The following is a 17,585-nucleotide window of genomic DNA, read 5'->3' as shown; positions in this document are numbered from 1 at the left end:
AGTGAGGAAGGCGCTGGGGTGAGGGGCCGGCTGGAGCGGGGGTCAGAGTCGGCAGAGGAGGGGGTGGGGCTGTAACTTGGAGTCTGGGCTTGGATCGGGATGGGGGGTCCTCTGAGGAGGGGGCGGGGCGGAGTTGGGGACCGGGCGTGCAGGGCGGGGGAGTAGGGCCTGAGTTGAAGGTGGAGGACATTTGAGCCGGGCTCGGAGTGGAGTTGAAAGTGAAGGTTAGCTGGGGAGGAGGAGCTGGGGGTCGGGGGCCGCCGGGAAGGAGACTGAGGAGGGCAGCTGCGGACTGTGGGAAGGGTGAGGGTGAGCCGAGAAGGGGGCCCGGGCGGGTAGGGCTGAGGCGTGGGGGTGGGGCAGGCCACGTTGAGCAGGAGTCCCAGGGCCGTGGGGGCCCATGCTGGAGGCGTAGAGCGCTGGGAAACTCGTGCAGGTGTTTTGAGGGGGCGACTAGTCAGGAGGAAATACGGGGTCTCAGCCAGTTACTAGTATTGTAGAGGCCACTCGTCCCCTACTTTTGGGGGGCCTGATCATTTGGTGTAGAAGGTGGGGAGGCAGAGACCCCGGGGCGACAGTGCGGGGCAGACAGGGTCCAGCACCCTTCCGGACAGCCGCTCCTAGGATGAGGGCATGAGGAGCGTCCGAAGGGTGAGTGCCCTGGAAGCAGAAAGGCCGTGTCGGGACTGATGGTTTCAGGAATTTTGGGGCTCAGGAGTTGAGGAACCAAGGTGGGAGTTTTGGGGACGATGATATTGACGGATGTGGGGACGTGGGTGGCACTTTGTGTCTCCTGGGGGGCGGGGTTGCTAGGGGCTGGAAGGTGGGTGGGGGAAGGAGGCCCCGGGGTTGCTAGGGGTCTGGGATGCAGTTCAGCAGCTGTCCCGTCAGAGGCCCAGGTCTTGCAGAAATGCAGAGCGGAGTGGGCTCCGGAGGTTGGCCGGCCCTGCGCTCCCCCCTCCTCCAGCTGCTCTGGAGTCAGCTTGCCCGTCTGTGAAATGGGCATAAGAAAGCAGTAGCCAGCACCTTACAGGGCTGCGGGGGGGGGGGGGGCAGACGAGGGAAGGCGTCACCTAGCACGCTCCTGGCACATGGCGAGGGGACGTGAGACATTGATAATAATGTTCTAAATTAAGAGTTTTTTTGGGAGGGGGAGGAAGGTGGGTGGGTAGAATTACTGGGTTGTCACAGAGGGTGGAGGAGGGAAGGAATCAGCTGGAGCCTGACTCCAGGCCTTGAGCCTCGGGGTGCACACGACAATCACTCCTGGAGCCGTAAGACAGAATCTCCGGAGGGGAAACAGGAGTCCGTATCATTAAAAGTGAGGAAGAAAAACGAAAAAGGAAGAAGGTTCTGACACCAGGAGATTCGGAAGGTTTGTCCAGAAACAGACACTTCCGCTTAAGAGAAGGCTGCACGGGTCATTCTGATTTAGGGATTCCCCCCCCAGGAGCCATTCCAATGTGTACCCCAAAGAGGACCACTGCGTCGTCTGAATACGTGAGCTCTGCCTCTGGAGCTCCGGTGACGGACCCGGGTCTCTGCACTCGGTGCTGCCAACACTGGGGCAGGGTCACTCTCTGGGGGTGTCCCGGGTGCTGTGGGGCTGAGCGGCGTCCCTGGACCCCACCAGCTCCATGCCAGGAGCGCCCTAAGTCGTGACAGCCGCAGACGTGCCCAGACACCTGCCCCCTGGGTGTAGAATCACCCACCTTAGGAAGTGCGTCCTTTCAGATTTGGGCTCGCGCTTGGATCCCCTAGTCTCTCAGTTTGAGTAGAAAACTACACTTAGAGGATTTTCGAAATGCTGGCTTCTCTCTCAGTGGGTCTTTTGTGTGACTTTTGAACACTTGTCACAGTGATTTTATGTACCGGACAATTGGATACGTAGCAGGCATTGAAAGGTGCCACAGTTTCCAAGTCGTTTCCCTGTTTTTAACCCAGCGCTGGAGGCTTCCAGGGGTTCCCCAGCTGTCCGGGCAGTTCTTGGGCTTATTTCGCAACTATCCTGGGAATGAGCCCATTGTTTTCTGCTCGGGTTCCAGGCTTCATACAGCCCGCGGCCCTGTGGTGTGCGGGGAAGGGCGGCTGAAGGGGCTGAATGTGAATTCACCAGCACCGGCCCAGCTCCGTGTTTACGGAGTGGAGGCGTTGTTTTGGTACCGCACGTAGTGGAGTAAAAAGCTGCTGCTTCTGTTCAAGGTGTTGTTACAAATTTTCTCATTTGCATCTGGAGACCAATAATAGTCTTTAAAATGGCATCTACTAGGTCATTCCTATTCTTGAAGCTCTTTGTAGTTTCTTACAAAAAGGGCTGTTTGTGCGTGGCCTCCGTGACTTTGGAACTTTCTGGAGCTTTCTAGAGAGGATGGTTGCGGGATTGCTAGGTGTTGATTCAGAGTTACAACCCCCTTCCTTCGGGCCCCCCAGTGGCCGGTGGGGGACTGCCCGAGCTGGAGTTGGTCCTGAGGTTTGCCTCCCGGGCCCCGCATGCCAGCCCCGTGGCCCTCGCCGTCCATGGAGCCCCCGTCAGGTACCCGCTGGTCTTCGGGCCAGTTCTGGACCTCGCCTCCCCTCGCTTCCCTATTATGCTACCCTTTGGCGTGGCCTCTCTCTCTTCAGGCTCCAGAGAAAATTCATGGCGTGTGTCGCCCATCACACCTTGAAGACCAAGTGGAGGAGCTGAAAAGGTGGAGTGACTTGTCCCGGGGAGGCCCTTCCGTCCTCCCCCTGGTGCTCCCCACCAGCTGGTGTGCAGGGAGGGGGCTCTGAGACCTTCCAGAAACAGCCACTAGTTTTCCTTTGCAAAAGGAAAGATCTTACCGCTTTTCATGTTTTAAATTGAGGTACAAGTTCCATGTCTTAAAACTCAGCCAGTTTAAGCATAGGATTCAGTTTTTTGGGACGTTTCTGGGGCTGTGCAACGATCCCCGTAAACCTTTAGACCCTTCCGTCACCCCAGGAAGATCCCTAAAGCCGTTAACCATCACTCCCTATTCCCCCCGCACCCACGAGGCCCTTCCCATCCGTGGACGAGCCTGTTCCGGACGTTTAACGCACATGGACTCCCACCCCGAGGGGCCTCGCGTGTCTGCTTCCCTCCCTGAGCATCACGTGTTCAGGGTCCGTCCGCGGGGCGGCGGGTGCGGGCGCCCCGCTCCTGTTTGCGGCTGAGTAATATTCTACCTTGTGGCCAGACCATCCGTGTCTGTCCGGTCGCCTGGCAGTGGACGTCTGGGTCGCCCCCAGATTTTGGAACTGAGCCATCAAGCTGCTATTTAAGTGGCTTTTTCCTGGCACTTGGTGGCCTGTTCCGTTGAAACTAGGGGGTGGCCCGGCTGTCAGCCGTCCGGGTTCTGCCTCTCTCTTTTCCACTCTCTTTTCCAACCGTCTCTGGCCCCACGCATCCTAGCTGGTGGGCTGGGCTGGCAGCCCACTCAGGTAGGTGGCTCTGCACGGCCAGCATCCACTCTGTAAGGCACAGACGTGTCTTCAGTTCCCGGCCACCTCTACGAGCTCATCACCCACTTGACAAGGTGGAAATGCCTCATGCAGCATTGGTGGTACCACGGGAGGTGGCCCCGCCTCACCTTTGCAGAGTGACCTTCACTCTGACTGTAAGAACCTGCCCCTCCTGGTCCTCCTGCCCCCCGGCCCGCTCCCCTCCTTTCCTGGATGGTGCAGTTTGCTGTCTCCTGTGTCTGAAGCCTGCCTTCCTCTCCCCAACAAAGGCTGCTTGTGTGCCTATTTTAAGCATCAGAGCGAGTGCCAGGCTCCGGGAGTACCACGTGAATGAGACGCTTGTGTGCATGCGTGGGGAGGCGTGGAGACAGGGGACCCAGGGCCCTTCTGTCCCAGGCCTGGCTCTCTGAGTGGGGGTCCCAGGGGGTGGTGGAGACAGGCCTGTGCATGCCATGAGTTCCACAGGTGCTGTGAGAAAGGAGGACTTCTGGGGGCAGAGCGGCAGGGTCCTGCGTGAAGGACGGGCCACACTGGCCAGTTTGCCAGGCGACGGGGGGGGGGGGGGCGCACAGCCCCCCCGTGTGGGTCCCGAGGCAGGGCTGAGCCTTTCCACGCCAACTCGCTCGGGGTCTCCCCTCGGCACTGCGACGTTCAGGTCAGGTTGCTCTCTGTGGGGCGTCCTGCCGCAGCATCCCTGACCCCACTCCCTCCACGCCAGGGGCACCCCCATGGTGGTCACCACAGATGTCCTCAGACGCCGCCCAGTGTCCCCTGGGGAGCGGGATCACCCCTGGCTGGGAACCACTGGGCTGAGCTACTTCCAATGATTTTATGAATCTGTGATCATATTAAAGTAAAAAGGTACATTTTGGTTTTTTTTAATAGACTTAATTTTTTAGAGCAGTTTTAAGTTCACAACAAATTTGAGCAGAAGGGATTTCCAGTGTCCCCCTTGGCCCCCACCCCCCAGCAGGCTCCCACATCATCAAAGTCCCCCATGAGATGGGACATTTGTCACAGTTGGTGAGCCTACAGCCGTGCCCACAGGCTCACTGCTGGTGGTGACTGTGGGTTTGGGCTAATTCATAAAGACACGTATCTGCCATCAGGGTGCCGCACAGAGTGGGTTCACGGCCCTAAAACAGTCCCTAGGCCCCCCGACTCATCCACCCCCCCCCACTATTTTGCTTTTATGGGCAAAGTGGAAAAAATAGCCTAGTAACCTTGAATACCTTTTGAGAACATGTGACCCTGTAGTCTGCGGAGTTTTCTGTGAATTGTCCTCCCGTGCTCTCCACTCCAAGAAACGGGACCGTGGAATAGAAACAGGATTCTGGAGACAGCATGCACTTGCACTTGCAGAGTTTTGCATCTCAGGATAAGCTGCATGTCAGGTGCTCAGTGCCACACACTGGAGGTCACAGGTGTAGGAAGGGAATAGGGGAAATTTTAGGAGAAAATGAGACCTCTGCAGCATATGAGTGTAGCTTAGTGTTTGGACACACTTTGTGGGTCGTTTTTAGAGCTATTGAAGTATCTGCTGATTGAAAACGTGGATTGAGAGCCTCAGAAAGTCAGTTCTGGAAGGGCCCCTAGACTGTCTAGTCCAGGGATGGCAAACCATGGCCTAGGGCCAAATCCAACTCCAATGGTCTGTTTTTGTTTTGTTTTTTTTAACATTTCTTTATTGTTGCGAGACAAAGAGACAGAGCGAGTGCGGGCGAGGGGCAGAGAGAGAGGGAGACAGAATCCGAAGCCGACTCCAGGCCCTGAGCTGTCAGCACAGAGCCTGATGCAGGGCTCGAACTCACCAACTGCAAGATCATGACATCAGCCTAAGATACCACAGTATCCACTGATAAAGTTTTATTGTCTCAGAGCCATACACCTTTGTTGACAAGTTGCCTACGGTGGTCTTCAGGCTGCAGCACATGAGGTCGTGTGATCCCATTCTCTGGCCCCTACAGAAGAAGTCTGCAGCCCCGCTAGACTAACTTGTGTGATTTACGGATGAGCAAACAGCCGGGTTTCGTGGGCTCGTGGCAGTGCTGGGACTTGAACTTGCGGTTTCCTAGTTCAGCATTAGCCTTTATCCTAGAGAAAGCAAATGATGCTTGATTTTGAGAATTTGCCTCTCTGCTCTCGGTGGATGCTTGTACCCTCCTCGCCTCTGGTTGAGCAGAGGTTAACGATCTGGGGACAAATGCACAGGGTGACTTTTCCCCCATCGCGTCACGCCGTGCTTAGAGAGACTGATCATTTAATTTCTTCAGTGTCACGACACAGAACAGCCACCCTTAGAGATAATGGGATCTTAGATTTGATGAACTATGACATCTGATAGCTCCAAATAGATTCCATTTAAAAATGCCAGTGACATTCATTATCATGTTCCTTAAAGACGCCCCCGATGTAAAACTGCGCAGAAATGTCACGTGCCTGTGGCTTTTAGCTATAAACTGAAAAAGCCTGTCAGGTAAATAAAAATAAAACAGCAACACAATGAAGCAGTGGCCTTCCACACGCACGTTCAGAGAGGCTGTTTTGATGTCAGGCGAGGGGTGGATTTTAGAATGATGTCAGGGAGCGACAGTTTGCCCCGAGCCCTGTTTGAAATCCCAGCGGGTCACGGTGAATTTTGCCGTCTGCAGCCAAGGACGATTCTGTTTGACACCCGCTCAACTTAGAAATGCCTTTCTCTTTAGTGGAGCACGGGCGCCGTGAATTCTTCAGGGAGTTTTAAACATTAGAGGCCAGGGTGAGAAGTGGAAGGTTGTCTTGGTGTGAGGTCTCTGTCTTTCCAGCCCCTGCTGCTTTGGGAGCAAGAGGTGAGGGGAGGAGGTGGGGCCAAGGCTCCGGGGCAGGCTGGGGACTCTCCATTGTTCGGGAAACAGACGCCAGTCTTTCCTCGCCCTCCCTCTGCGTCGGGCTGGCACCCAGGGGCTGCAGGCAGCTCTCGGCTCTGTGTAAAGAAAACAAAGGGACGTCCACACTGCTCTGAAACCTCACACACCTGTATTTGGATTTGGGGCTCGGAAGGACAGGGGCTGGGGTTACGGAACCTCGGTCCCAGCCTTGGGAATCTCGTTCCTAAATTGGCCAGGTCCCTGCCCCTCCCTGCTCCCCTTCCCCTGGCTGAGAAGCCGGGCACAGGATCAGGGAAGATTCTAAGGGGGCCTCTGGGAAAGATCATGCCCAGAGTTCTGAGATCTGTTTTGTTTTCTTTAATAAAATGTCGACTTTGGGCTAGTTTTCGGTGTACAGACGAGTCACGACGACAGTGCAGGTGTCATGTGTGCCCTTCCCAGCGCCCCCGTGCTGGCTAATGTCACATCCCCTGGCGCCGGCCACTCTCGGAGGTTAGCGTGTCTGGGTTGGTGTTACCCAAGGCCATGCTTCATCTGGATGTCGCTACTTCTGCTCTAACATCCTTTTCTGCCTCAGGACCCCATCCAAGGCCCCTTGGGGCTGTGACAGCCTCTCTGACACCCCTTGTCTTTTATGCCTGGACAGTCTGGAGGACGCCTGGTTAGGGATTTTTTCACCACGACCCCCAATCTGGGGTTGTCTGATTTTCCTTGTGATCAGACCAAGGTAACGGGTTTTGGGGGCAGAGCACACAGCAGTCACATCACGCCAGGGGCCTCTGCCACCCCCCTGACATCACTGCCGGTGTTGACCTTGGCCACCTGTCACAGGCAGCGTTTGCCTACCCGCCGGGTGCTCGGAGCCCTGGATTCATCTCCCTTCACCCTTCCTTCCGTGCACGGAGAGGAGCCCAGGGCGCGGGACACCTGCCGTGGTTTCCGAGCCGGGTTCCCACCCCCTGCGGTCCGTCTTCATGCCCGAGAGGTCAGCTTCGTCCTGGCCCCACCCCACCTGCACTGGAGGTAGTTTGGGGGGTTGGAAAGTCATCATCTTACGCGTTGTGGCCGCAGACACTGCAGGGTGTTGGGGGGAACCGCCCCCCTTCCGATTTGAGGCACGCGGGTCCCAACCCCCTGCGTTGGCAAGGGGTGTGGACTGGACCCCTGCTGGTGACTGAGCATCAGCCCCAGCCCTACACAGATGCCACATTTTAATAAAAGGAGGGGGAGCTTTCAGTCTGGGGTCAGGGTTGGGACACACACGGCCAAGGCCCAAAACCGCCGGCCGGCGCCCGTGTTCCCACCCCCCCGACCGTCCGCCTGTCTCCCAAAGGGACGCCGCGGGTCTTCGTCCACTTGTGGATGCAGTGTCCAGGGTAGCAGAAGGTTGCTGGAAGGCAGGCCGTTTTGTGGGGGGGGGGGGTGGGGTGTGATTGCATGTCCCTTGGGAGTACAACTGGGCAGCAGTGGGGGCCACCCGGGAGGAAGGGCGGGGTTTCCTCCAGCCGCAGAGCACTGAGCACCGAGCACTGAGCGGCTCTGGCGGCACTGAGGCCTTTTCCCGTGTAGCCTTGTGACGCTTAGCCACTGACCACGGGGGTGTGGCCCGGTGCTGGGTGCACAGTTGTCCCCCCTGCCATGCCCCCTGCCTCCGGGGGGAGGGGACCCTCAGCTGCGCCGTCACCACGGATGGAGCATGTGTCACACATCACACATCATCCCCATTTATGTGTCTGCCTCGGCTCGGGGCAACTCCAGCGTCCCGTCCTACTCGCTGTGCCCACTTCCACCCATAACATCAAATTCGCCATCGTGGCCACTTCCGAACGCACAGCTCAGTGGCGTCAAGTACACGCACACTGTTGTGCAGCCGCCCCCATCGTCCATCTCCAGAACTTTCCATATCCCCAAAAGGAAACCCCATCCCTCTTAGCAGTCACTCCCCCTCCCCAAGCCCCCGCAACTCCCCCTCTTGTCTGTGGATGAGCCTGTCCTGGACGTTTCACACACGCAGAATCACACACCATGTCGCCTCTCGTGTCTGGTTCCCTCCCGGAGCGTCATGTGCTTGGGGCCAGTCCCCGTTCATAATTTATGGCCGAATAATGTTCCGTCCTGTGGTTATACCACGATGTCTTTATCCCTGCGTCCATTCTGGCTGTTGTGACTGGGGATGCTGTGGGCGTGTGTGTGCAGACGTGTGTGTGGACAGATGCTTTCAGGCAGGGTGGCCAGGGAGTGGCATGTGGGGCCCATCCCCTGTTTTTAAACCTATCGATTGTGCTTCAGTGCTTCTGTGCCTGGCGGGACTTTTGCCCATTTGCAGCTCCTTTCACAGCTCTGCCCTGGAGGCTCCGGGAGGAGTTTAGTGCCTCCTTCTGCCGGGGGCGGGGGTGGGGGTGGGGGGGGTGGGGGGTGGGGGGGCAGGTCGACAGGCTGCCCTGGGCGGCTTTCTCAGCACAGTTGACTTTTCTCCCTCCCGCCCTGATGTCTCGTGTCTGTCTCCCTGGCCTGGAACGCCCTCTGCGCTGGGTCCCCCGCCCGCTCACCACCAGCCTGCCCCTCCCAGGGCCACATCTTCACCTCGCCCTGCTCTCCACCCACCCCTGTTCCACCAACAGCCTGCCAGACTCCTGGCCTCTCTGCAGACTGAGCCTTAGCTTTCGTTGGTGTGTCTGTCTCGCCCTCTCCCTCCCCCTCCTCCTGCTCCAGGTCAAGGTGACTTGCTGGCCACTCTTGTCTTTCATTTAACCTCCTGTTTGGTGGTTTCCGCCCAACTGCCTGAGGTGCCCTTCTGAGGGTCTGTCTTCCGATGAGTCAACTGAGGTTCAGAATGGGGGGCCGAGCCAGGAAGGACCCCAGCCCTCGGGCTGCCCCACCTCATAGCTCTTCCTTGAGAAGGTTCCTGATTGTTTGGCCTGCATTTTGCACAGGATTTGTAGGTCTCAGGGTTGGACCAGCCACACTTCCTTTCCGCCATGGAATTGAGTATGTGAAGCCAGCTCTGGGGTACCTGTTTCCTAGTATTAAAAATTTTTGGCGCTAGGGCACCTGGTGGCTCAGTTGGTTAAGCAACTAACTCAGGTCTTGATCTCAGGGTTGTGAGTTCAAGTCCCGCATTGGGGCCTACACTGGGTGTAGAGCCTGCTTAAGATTCTCTCCCTCTGCCCCTCTCCCCTGCTTGTGTTCAGCACCTCCCCCTCAAAAAAAAAAGTTACCCATGGAGTTTCCATCTGACCAAACGATTCCACTCAAAAGAAACGAGGACATACGTCCACACTAACACCTGCACACACAGGTTCACAGCAGTGAGGTTCACAACAGCTGCAAAGTGGGAACAGCTTCACGTCCATCCGTGGATGAAAGATACACAGTGTGTCACCGCACACGCGCACGTCCTTCAGCCGGGAGCAGGGGCAAGGCGCCCGCCCCTGCCGCCCCTCGGACGGACCCTGAACACATGACGCTCTGGGAGGGAACCAACACGAGAGGCCACGCAGGGTGTGAGTCCACATGTGGAACCGTCCAGAACAGGCTTGTCCACGGACAGGAGCGGGAGTGGTTGCTAAGGGATAGGAGATGGGGTTTCTTTTTGGGGAGATGGAATGTTCTGGAACTAGATAGAGGTGATGGTTGCCCAACTCTGTAAATATACTAGATGCCACTGGAATGTACACCTGGGTTACAGTTGTAAATTTTATATGATGTGTATTTTACCAACCACCCCTCCCTCCAAAATATCTCTTGGTCTAAGTGTTCGTATTTCAGAGCTTTTGACCGTAGATGGGCCTTAGGGGAAGGCCCTGTTTTCCTCCCGAGAGCTCTCCCTTCCCCTGCCTTAGGTCACGTCCTTGTGAGTCCGGCACAAGGGCGTGAAGTCCTCTGCGCCTGGTCTGCTGAGCAGTCAGTCACAGCCTTGATTTAGGTCTCGCCAGCAATAGGAGGGCAGGAAGGTGCTCCTGGGTCTCGGGGAGAAAGCAATGATGCGGCACTGCTGAACATTCTGTCCTCCTTTGAGGAAGAGGGACCCAGGGAGTAAAGTACATGGGAGGTGAAACGGGAATTATGGAACTTTCTGGAACCTTCTGGAATGTGGAGGGCATTGTGGCATGGTGAGGCCTCAGGTTGGAATGCCTGCTCACCCTGGATGACTCTCCCTGTGTGATTAAACCTCCCCTGTCGCTGTTTCCTCTTGGGCAAAAAGGAATAGGAACCGCCACCCAGGATCATTCTAGGTGACGGGAAGGTGTGCGAGGCGGTGACCCGCGTGTGGTGATGGCTGCTGTGTTTGTGCCGCTGTTCCCTCGTGGGCTAACCTTAGCCTTAGGTCTGTGCTCGCGTTGTTGCCACCACCGCAGGCCGGACCCACCCAAGCGTGGGATTAGTCCTGTCCCTGCCGACAAGGGGCAGGGTCGCCTCTATTTGTCTGTGAAGGGATCAAAGCCAAAGAAAACATGTTTGGGATTTGAGGCTGCTCTGTGACATTGATTTGACGGAGTGACACTTGGGGCTCACCGCTGGGCCTAAGTGGCTTGGGAGACACCGTGGAGTCCGATCTCCAGGTGACGCTTCCAGCCAGCCTCCCTGAGGAAACTCTTGGTAGCATATATGGAAATGTAATTAAGCTGCCGTTTTCCCCTCTGTGGTGATGACACAGATTTGGCTCGGTAATAATGGTGAAGGAGTCCCTTCAGATCTGAGGGCCAGATGGGCAGGGTCCCTTCACCCCCCGCCCCGCCCTCCGGAGACCTGGCTGGTCACTCTCTGTGTGGGCGGAGCAGCCATCCCTGGCCCCACCCCTTCATGCCAGGAGCTCCCCCATTGTGACAACCACCGATGTCCCCAGACATTGCCTCATGTCCCCCGGGGGCAGAATTGTCCCACTTCTCCCATTGAGAACCGTGTGCAAGGAATACATGTTTTCCTGTTTGTCTGTTGTGCCGGTAGGACCCTGGGGAATCGCTTTCCTGGCGGTTCTTTCTGCATCAAGACCCACACATGAACCGATTTAGGTCATGGCTGTCCTTCAGAGCTGTCCTCATGAGAAGGGCCATGCAACCTGCTATTTCTGGGCTCTAACCAGCCTCGTTTGGTAAATAACGTTCCTGCTTTTACCTCCGAGCAACCTCCCCTCCTCCTTGCTGGCCAGCATTTCCTGGTCTTTGCAGTCGTGGGTTTTCATTGGGTAACACTGAACTTGGCCATAGCACTCTCTCTTCCACATGTTCCCTAAACCCGGGTGTCTCATGGAAGCCACACCCCCATTTTCTGTGAGGGTTCAGGGATTTAATTAGGCCCCTCTGGGGGCAGAGAGACCCTTTGGTCTCCACTGTGCATGCGTCCCCCGGAAATGTGATGTGTTTTGGTTCATTTACGAACACATCCAACTGTTAGGCTGGTTGGCACGGTTGGAAATATGTTTGAAGAATATAAAGCAGTTTGCAACCCCGTAGCATTTCCCATGTGTTACAACATTACCAATCCCAAGTGTGTAAAAATCTGGATTTTTATCTATTCTGGTCTCAGCCAGAGGGGGAGGCGTTGCAGCAGTTCCGTTTTAAGGAAAGTAGTATGATACATATATATATAATGTATACTGTTATTTCCTGAATCAGTTTTTCTTTTTGATGATATACGGCAGAACAGCTTTCAAACTCCGTAATGCAGAAAAGCTGCCTGATGGAGTAATTCCTGGCCAGTAAGCCCAGGAATTGGAGTTACGGGCGTCAGCTCAGGAAGTCCGCGTTTTCCTCACCACCCCCAGATCTCACCTCGAAGCAGGTGTCCTCCGCATTGTAGTCACCTTGGGAGAACGTGCACTTCCAGCAGCAGTTCCAAGCAGTTGAGTGCCTTCAAGAGCGGGCTGCGCTGCCTTCGTCTGCTTTAGTAATTCAGATTTGTCGGTTTCAAATAAATTTCAGATTTTCTATCTTTTGGGGGTAGGTTTGCGGTTGGGAAGCAACCTGTATTTGTCTGTTGATGCTATATAACAAATCACTGGACACTTAGTGGCTGGAAACAACATGTTTATTGTCTCCCCGCTTCTGGGAGGTGGGGGTGGGGGCAGGGATGTGGGTGGAGTGTAGCTGAGTCTTCTCAGCGTTTCCCGGGCTGCAATCAGATTGCCCGCCTGGGGTGTAGACCTAACTGGGAAAGGCTGTCCCTCCAAGCCCACTCCTGTGGCTGCTGGCATGGTTAAGTGCTTCTTGGCTGTTGCCTGGAGGCCACGCTCAGTTTTCTGGCTGCTGGTTGGTAGGCAGGCAGGGGACAGTCTGCTAGCAAGACGGGAGTTACTTTGTCATGTCCGATAATCGTGGAGGTGACCTCCCATCGCCTCTGCCACTTTCTCGAGGTTAGGAGCAAGCACAGGTCCTGCCCGCCCTGGGGCAGGTCCGAGCACAGGCGCAAGGACCAGGAGTCTGGGGATCTCTAGGGGACCGCCTCAGGGGAACTCCCACCCAGCCAGAGGTCACGTGGGGGTGAGTGAGGTCAGTGGCGCCACAGGAACAGGGCGATTTTGATTGAATGGGAGATATCATTGCCAAGTCCTGGGACCGTATTTCTCAGGTATAAGATTTTTTTTCTCTCTCCAAAAGTGATTTCTGACATCCAGAGAGGTCACAAGATGGCATATTGCTTTAAAATGGTTTCCCAGCATGGCTATTCGAAGGGAAGAATAAATGACTTAATTCTGTCATTTATATCACCTTGTTCGGATCACCTGGTTTGTTACTGGGGAATTAGAGACCAGGCTTTGCACTTCCGAGCAGGTGAGGACGGGATGAAACAGAGGAAGGCCGGCTTGCGGTGTTTTTGGATCTGGAGTCTTTCATGTGTGGCTTGCATCAGGGCCCGCTGTTCACCAGGTGTGTGGCTTTGGCGAGTCACTTAAGCCTCATCAGATCAGCACAACGGAGGTGTTAAAACCTTAGTTTATAAGGTGGTTCTAGGAATTAGGGACAACAAATAGAAAGTGTGATAAATGTGTGGTATCCTAGCTGGCATCCTAGAATAGAAAAGGACCATTAGTGGAAAAACTAGTGAAATCTGAATAAATTCTGGAGTTTGGTTAATAATAACGTAGCAATGTTGATGTCTGGGTTGTGACAAATACACTCTGGCTATGTGAGTTGTCAACATAAAGAGAAGCAGGAACTGCCTGAATTGTCGTTACCGCTCTCCGGCATATCTAAAAATATTCCAAAGTAAAAAGTTTATTGAAAAAAGAAAAACGAAGAAGATTCCATTTTTCACCTTTAAAGTAGGTGAGAAGTAATAAACAATAATACCAGTGTTGATGAGGGTATGGACAGAAGGATAGTATAAAATGGTGTAATCTTTCCCAACAATAACTTAGTAGTGTGTTTTTAAAAATCTTAAAAATATTTAATTCTCTCTGATCCCATAATGCCATCTGTAAGAATGTATACTGATAAAGCAATTAGAGACAAGCATAAAGATGTTCGCTTTAGCATTATTTATAAAGCAGAAATTGGGAACAGTCTAAATACTCGATAGTAAGGAAATTGGTACATCAGTTATGGTACATTAAATATATGAGGAGTCGTTAGAAAATTGCTTCCAAAGAATACTTAGAAAATCCCAACGATAGAGTGTTAAATAAAAATGGCAGAGGGAAAAATACCTACATTTTTCTCTTTATCATTAAGGAGCTACTTACAGAGGGCAAAAGCCCAGAGCTAAAATCTTCAAATTTGGTTTTTTAGAAAGCTGGTGGCCAACACACAGTAAGTTATGTGTGGAGGTGTTCTGTATGATACCTGCTTTTTGTGGGAGGCACTAGGCTCCTTCTGTGTATGGGACAGCCTGTTCATTGACTGCATGTGACTGTACCACTGCCTTCTGGGAAGCAGATTCCTGGAGCTCAGCTGTACATGGACTCCATCTTTATGGGACAGTCTTTAAAGCATGGGTTGGGCTGTGCACTTGAATTGAAATTGATTCTTATGTTTCCTATGGGGGAGTCCAGAGCTGCTACTTGGTTTGATTTCATACTTTGGATGCCGTCTCCTATCCCCAGCTGTGACTGACTCATTCTGTCTTACATATTGGTCTGTATTGATGGTTGCCTTTGTTTTTCCCTCTTATCATGACGCTTTCTCATGTTTCCCATTTCTCTGCTTCCTTTCTCTGGGAAAGTCATTTTTAACATATCACTTCTTCAGTGGTCATTTCTTTGAATTATATTTTCTATGCATCTGGGTTTCTCAACCTAGGCACTATTTGACATTTTGGGCTAGGTAATTAATATAATCAAATCCCCAGTTAGTGGAATTCATGTTTGATTTATCAGTTATGCTCATGGTAAATGAAATTTCAAATTACATGTAAGGACATAAGATAAAGAATAAACCTCCCACCCCTCAATCCTACTGGCCATTGTAACTGTTAACAGTTCTGGTGTTTTCTTCTAGAATTCTTTTCCTTTGCACATACAAGTACATGTACAAATGTATCTTTTCAAGAAAATGTTGTAACTCAGATGGCTTGTGCTAGTTGATGTACTTGTCTGCAGTTCTTGATAAATGTCTTGGATTTCCTGTAGGGTTTGTTAGCACATATGGGTCTGGATGTGTGATAAACGATTGCTCTTCCCTGGCCACCAAGGGCTCACATCTTTGGCACTGTGGACACCGGGACTGGGTCATTGTTTGTGGGCCATCCTGGGTACTGTAGGGATAGAGCAGCATCCCTGGCCACACACCTGCCACGCCAGGGGTGCCTCCAGTGTCTCCAGGGGAGATCCACCAGGTCATACCAAATCTCTGTCTTTGTGAGCTTTGGAGTTAAACCTGTTTGAATTCTTCCTTTCCTTTTACTGGCTTTGGGCAGTGTTTTTATGTTTTGTTTGGCTTAAAATAAACAAACACACACAGATTTTTTTTCCTTAACTGAGATAGAAAGGGAGCGGTTCCTGACCTTGTAGCCATATTGACATGAGGGTAAAGTGGCGTCAGGATCCTCAGAGCCCCAGCTCGGACAGCAGCTGTGGTCACTGACGCCGCTTGGGAGTGAGTGGTGTCCGCCGACATCGTTTGGAGGCCCTCCTTGGCTGAGAGGCTGCTGTGGGGGGGAGCCTCTGTGCCCCTCTGCACCATTGAAGGGCTGGGCCCGTGCCCTCCAAGGGGCTCCAACACCTTTCAACTATTTGTGCCGTTGCCCTGGTACCTGTGTCTGCTGGTCCATAGGTGAAACCCTGTCCCCATGCCTGGGAGCGCGACCGTCCCAGCAATTTTACCTAAAAACTTACCGCGGCTGTGTATTTCTACTTCTCTGATGGTCACTTTTGAGAACAAGCCCACTGAATTTGGAAGACCAATCTTTAAAAAAATTTTTTTAACATTTATTCATTTTTGAGAGACCGAGCGAGAAAGAGTATGAGAGGGGAAGGGCAGAGAGACACAGAATCCGAACCAGGCTCCAGGCTCTGAGCTGTCAGCACAGAGCCCGATGTTAGGCTTGAACTCATGTACTGCGAGATCATGACCTGAGCCGAAGTCAGACCCTTAACCGACGTTGTCACTCAGAAGCCCCCAAATCGAGCCTTTAATAGCAGAGTAAAAGGCAATAGTAAATACTCTGTGATGTGTCACGGCAGTGCACCTAGTTTGCAGTCTGCAAACCTGACTATCAAATAAAGTTATCTGGCATAGTTTTGAATTTAAAGAAAAGTTGCAAAGACAGTATAGAGGGTTCCCACGCGGCCCACACCCAGCGTCCCCTGGAATTAGCATCTTACGTTAGTGTGATGTGTTTGTCACAATTATTGAGCCAGTATCAATACGTTATGATCAGCTAAAGTCCATACTTTATTTAGACTTCCTTACTCTTTCCCATTTCCCAGAAAACATGTCTTTTCTGCCCCAGGACCCCACCCAGGACCCCACATGACATTAGTTGTCATGTCTCCTTCAGGCTTCTCGAGGCTCAGACAGTTTCTCTGACTTTCCTTGTCTCTCACGCCTGGACAGTCGTGCAGAGACGGCTCAGGAGTCTTAGAGAACATCCCTGATCTGGGCTTGTCTGACGTTTTCTCCCAGTCAGACGAGGGCTGTGGTTTTGGGGTAAGACCACACAGAGGGGCACATGCTGTCCACAGGGCTGACTGCTCCTGGTGTTGACCTTGACCCCCTGGCTGAGCCAGAACCCAGTGGTTTTAAACTTTGAGTTATTCCCAACATTAAAACATCAGGAGATTTTACAGTAAAAGACCTCCCGGCTCCTCAGGATACTTGGAAGAGCTGATGGCATCAGGCCACTTGCCATGTGGTGACAGTGGGGCTGGGAGAGGTGCCCCCATCCGGCGAGCCAGGTGTCATCTCTCCGGAACCCCCATTGTCACTACCTGCTTTTGCTGGGGTCCACCTCCTCCTTGTGACCCCAGGACGGGCCACTAGAGGGTGGCATGCTCCCCCCTCCACCCTCATGGAGGAATGTCCCCGGGCCTGACTCGTTCCCACACACAGTCCCCGGGAGGTGGCCGTGAGTCAGAAAAGCATGTTGGAATGAAGGGGAGTGAAGGTCACCCGGGAGCACATTGTGGTTCCTCTGAAGGACACAGCTGGTCACTCCTGGCCATGTGGGGCTCAGAGCCACCGGAGTCTGGGGCACATGGAGGGGTGGCCTTGGGCCTCCCTGCTCCAGCAGCATCACTGCTGACCAGGCCTGGGCTGGGGGCTTCTGGCCTCCAGCGCTGGGAGCCAAGTCCCTGTGGTTAATTGTAAGCCGTCCGGCCTGTGGTCACTAGTTACGGCCGCCGGGAAGTGCGTACAGTCGTTGAGGACCAGATCCGGAAGTGCACAAGCTGCGGAAAACGAGGACCCACCAGCCCGTGTGTTTGGAGCTTGTCGGGCACAGAATGCCTGAAGACCTCAGGGTCGCCGCCCTGGAGTTTTGGTTTTGTGGCGCCCCGAGCCCCCAGCTTCCGCCTCGAGTCCGGCGTGAACATCTAGGAGCTCCTTTTACAGTTTCCGTATTTGCCATCGGCCAAAATCTGGGGACGACGGGAGTGGTCCCGGCATCGGGGGGTGGAGCCAGGGGTGCTCCGCCCCCAGAGTGTCCAGGACACCCCCTCCCCCAGAGCATGACCCGCCCCTGGTGCTGGGGGAGAAAACGTGGAGCGAGGTGATCTTCAGATTCCAGAACGCTCTGTGGGTCTCAGCAGCAGGGCCCAGAGCTGTGCCGAGGCAGCTGGAGCCCCGGGAGGCTGAGCTGGGCACCAGTGCTCGCCACGCA

General features: G+C 54.0%; 1 protein-coding gene across 1 annotated transcript in view; it reads left to right on the top strand.

Annotated features, from left to right (window-relative positions):
* Nucleotides 1-11,246: 11,246 nt before the first annotated feature.
* The window catches only part of GNG7 (G protein subunit gamma 7), an 88,734-nt gene continuing 82,395 nt past the window's right edge, over nucleotides 11,247-17,585 (top strand). The window contains exon 1 of the mRNA XM_029915933.1: nucleotides 11,247-11,421. The gene's annotated coding sequence lies outside the window, so the exon portion shown is untranslated. The remainder of the gene's footprint in view (nucleotides 11,422-17,585) is intronic.

The sequence above is a fragment of the Suricata suricatta genome, chromosome 12 (assembly GCF_006229205.1).
Source record: "Suricata suricatta isolate VVHF042 chromosome 12, meerkat_22Aug2017_6uvM2_HiC, whole genome shotgun sequence".
In the NCBI taxonomy this organism is placed as follows: domain Eukaryota; kingdom Metazoa; phylum Chordata; class Mammalia; order Carnivora; family Herpestidae; genus Suricata; species Suricata suricatta.
The sequence above is the reverse complement of the archived record's forward strand: the minus strand, read 5'-3'. Positions and strand labels throughout refer to the sequence as shown.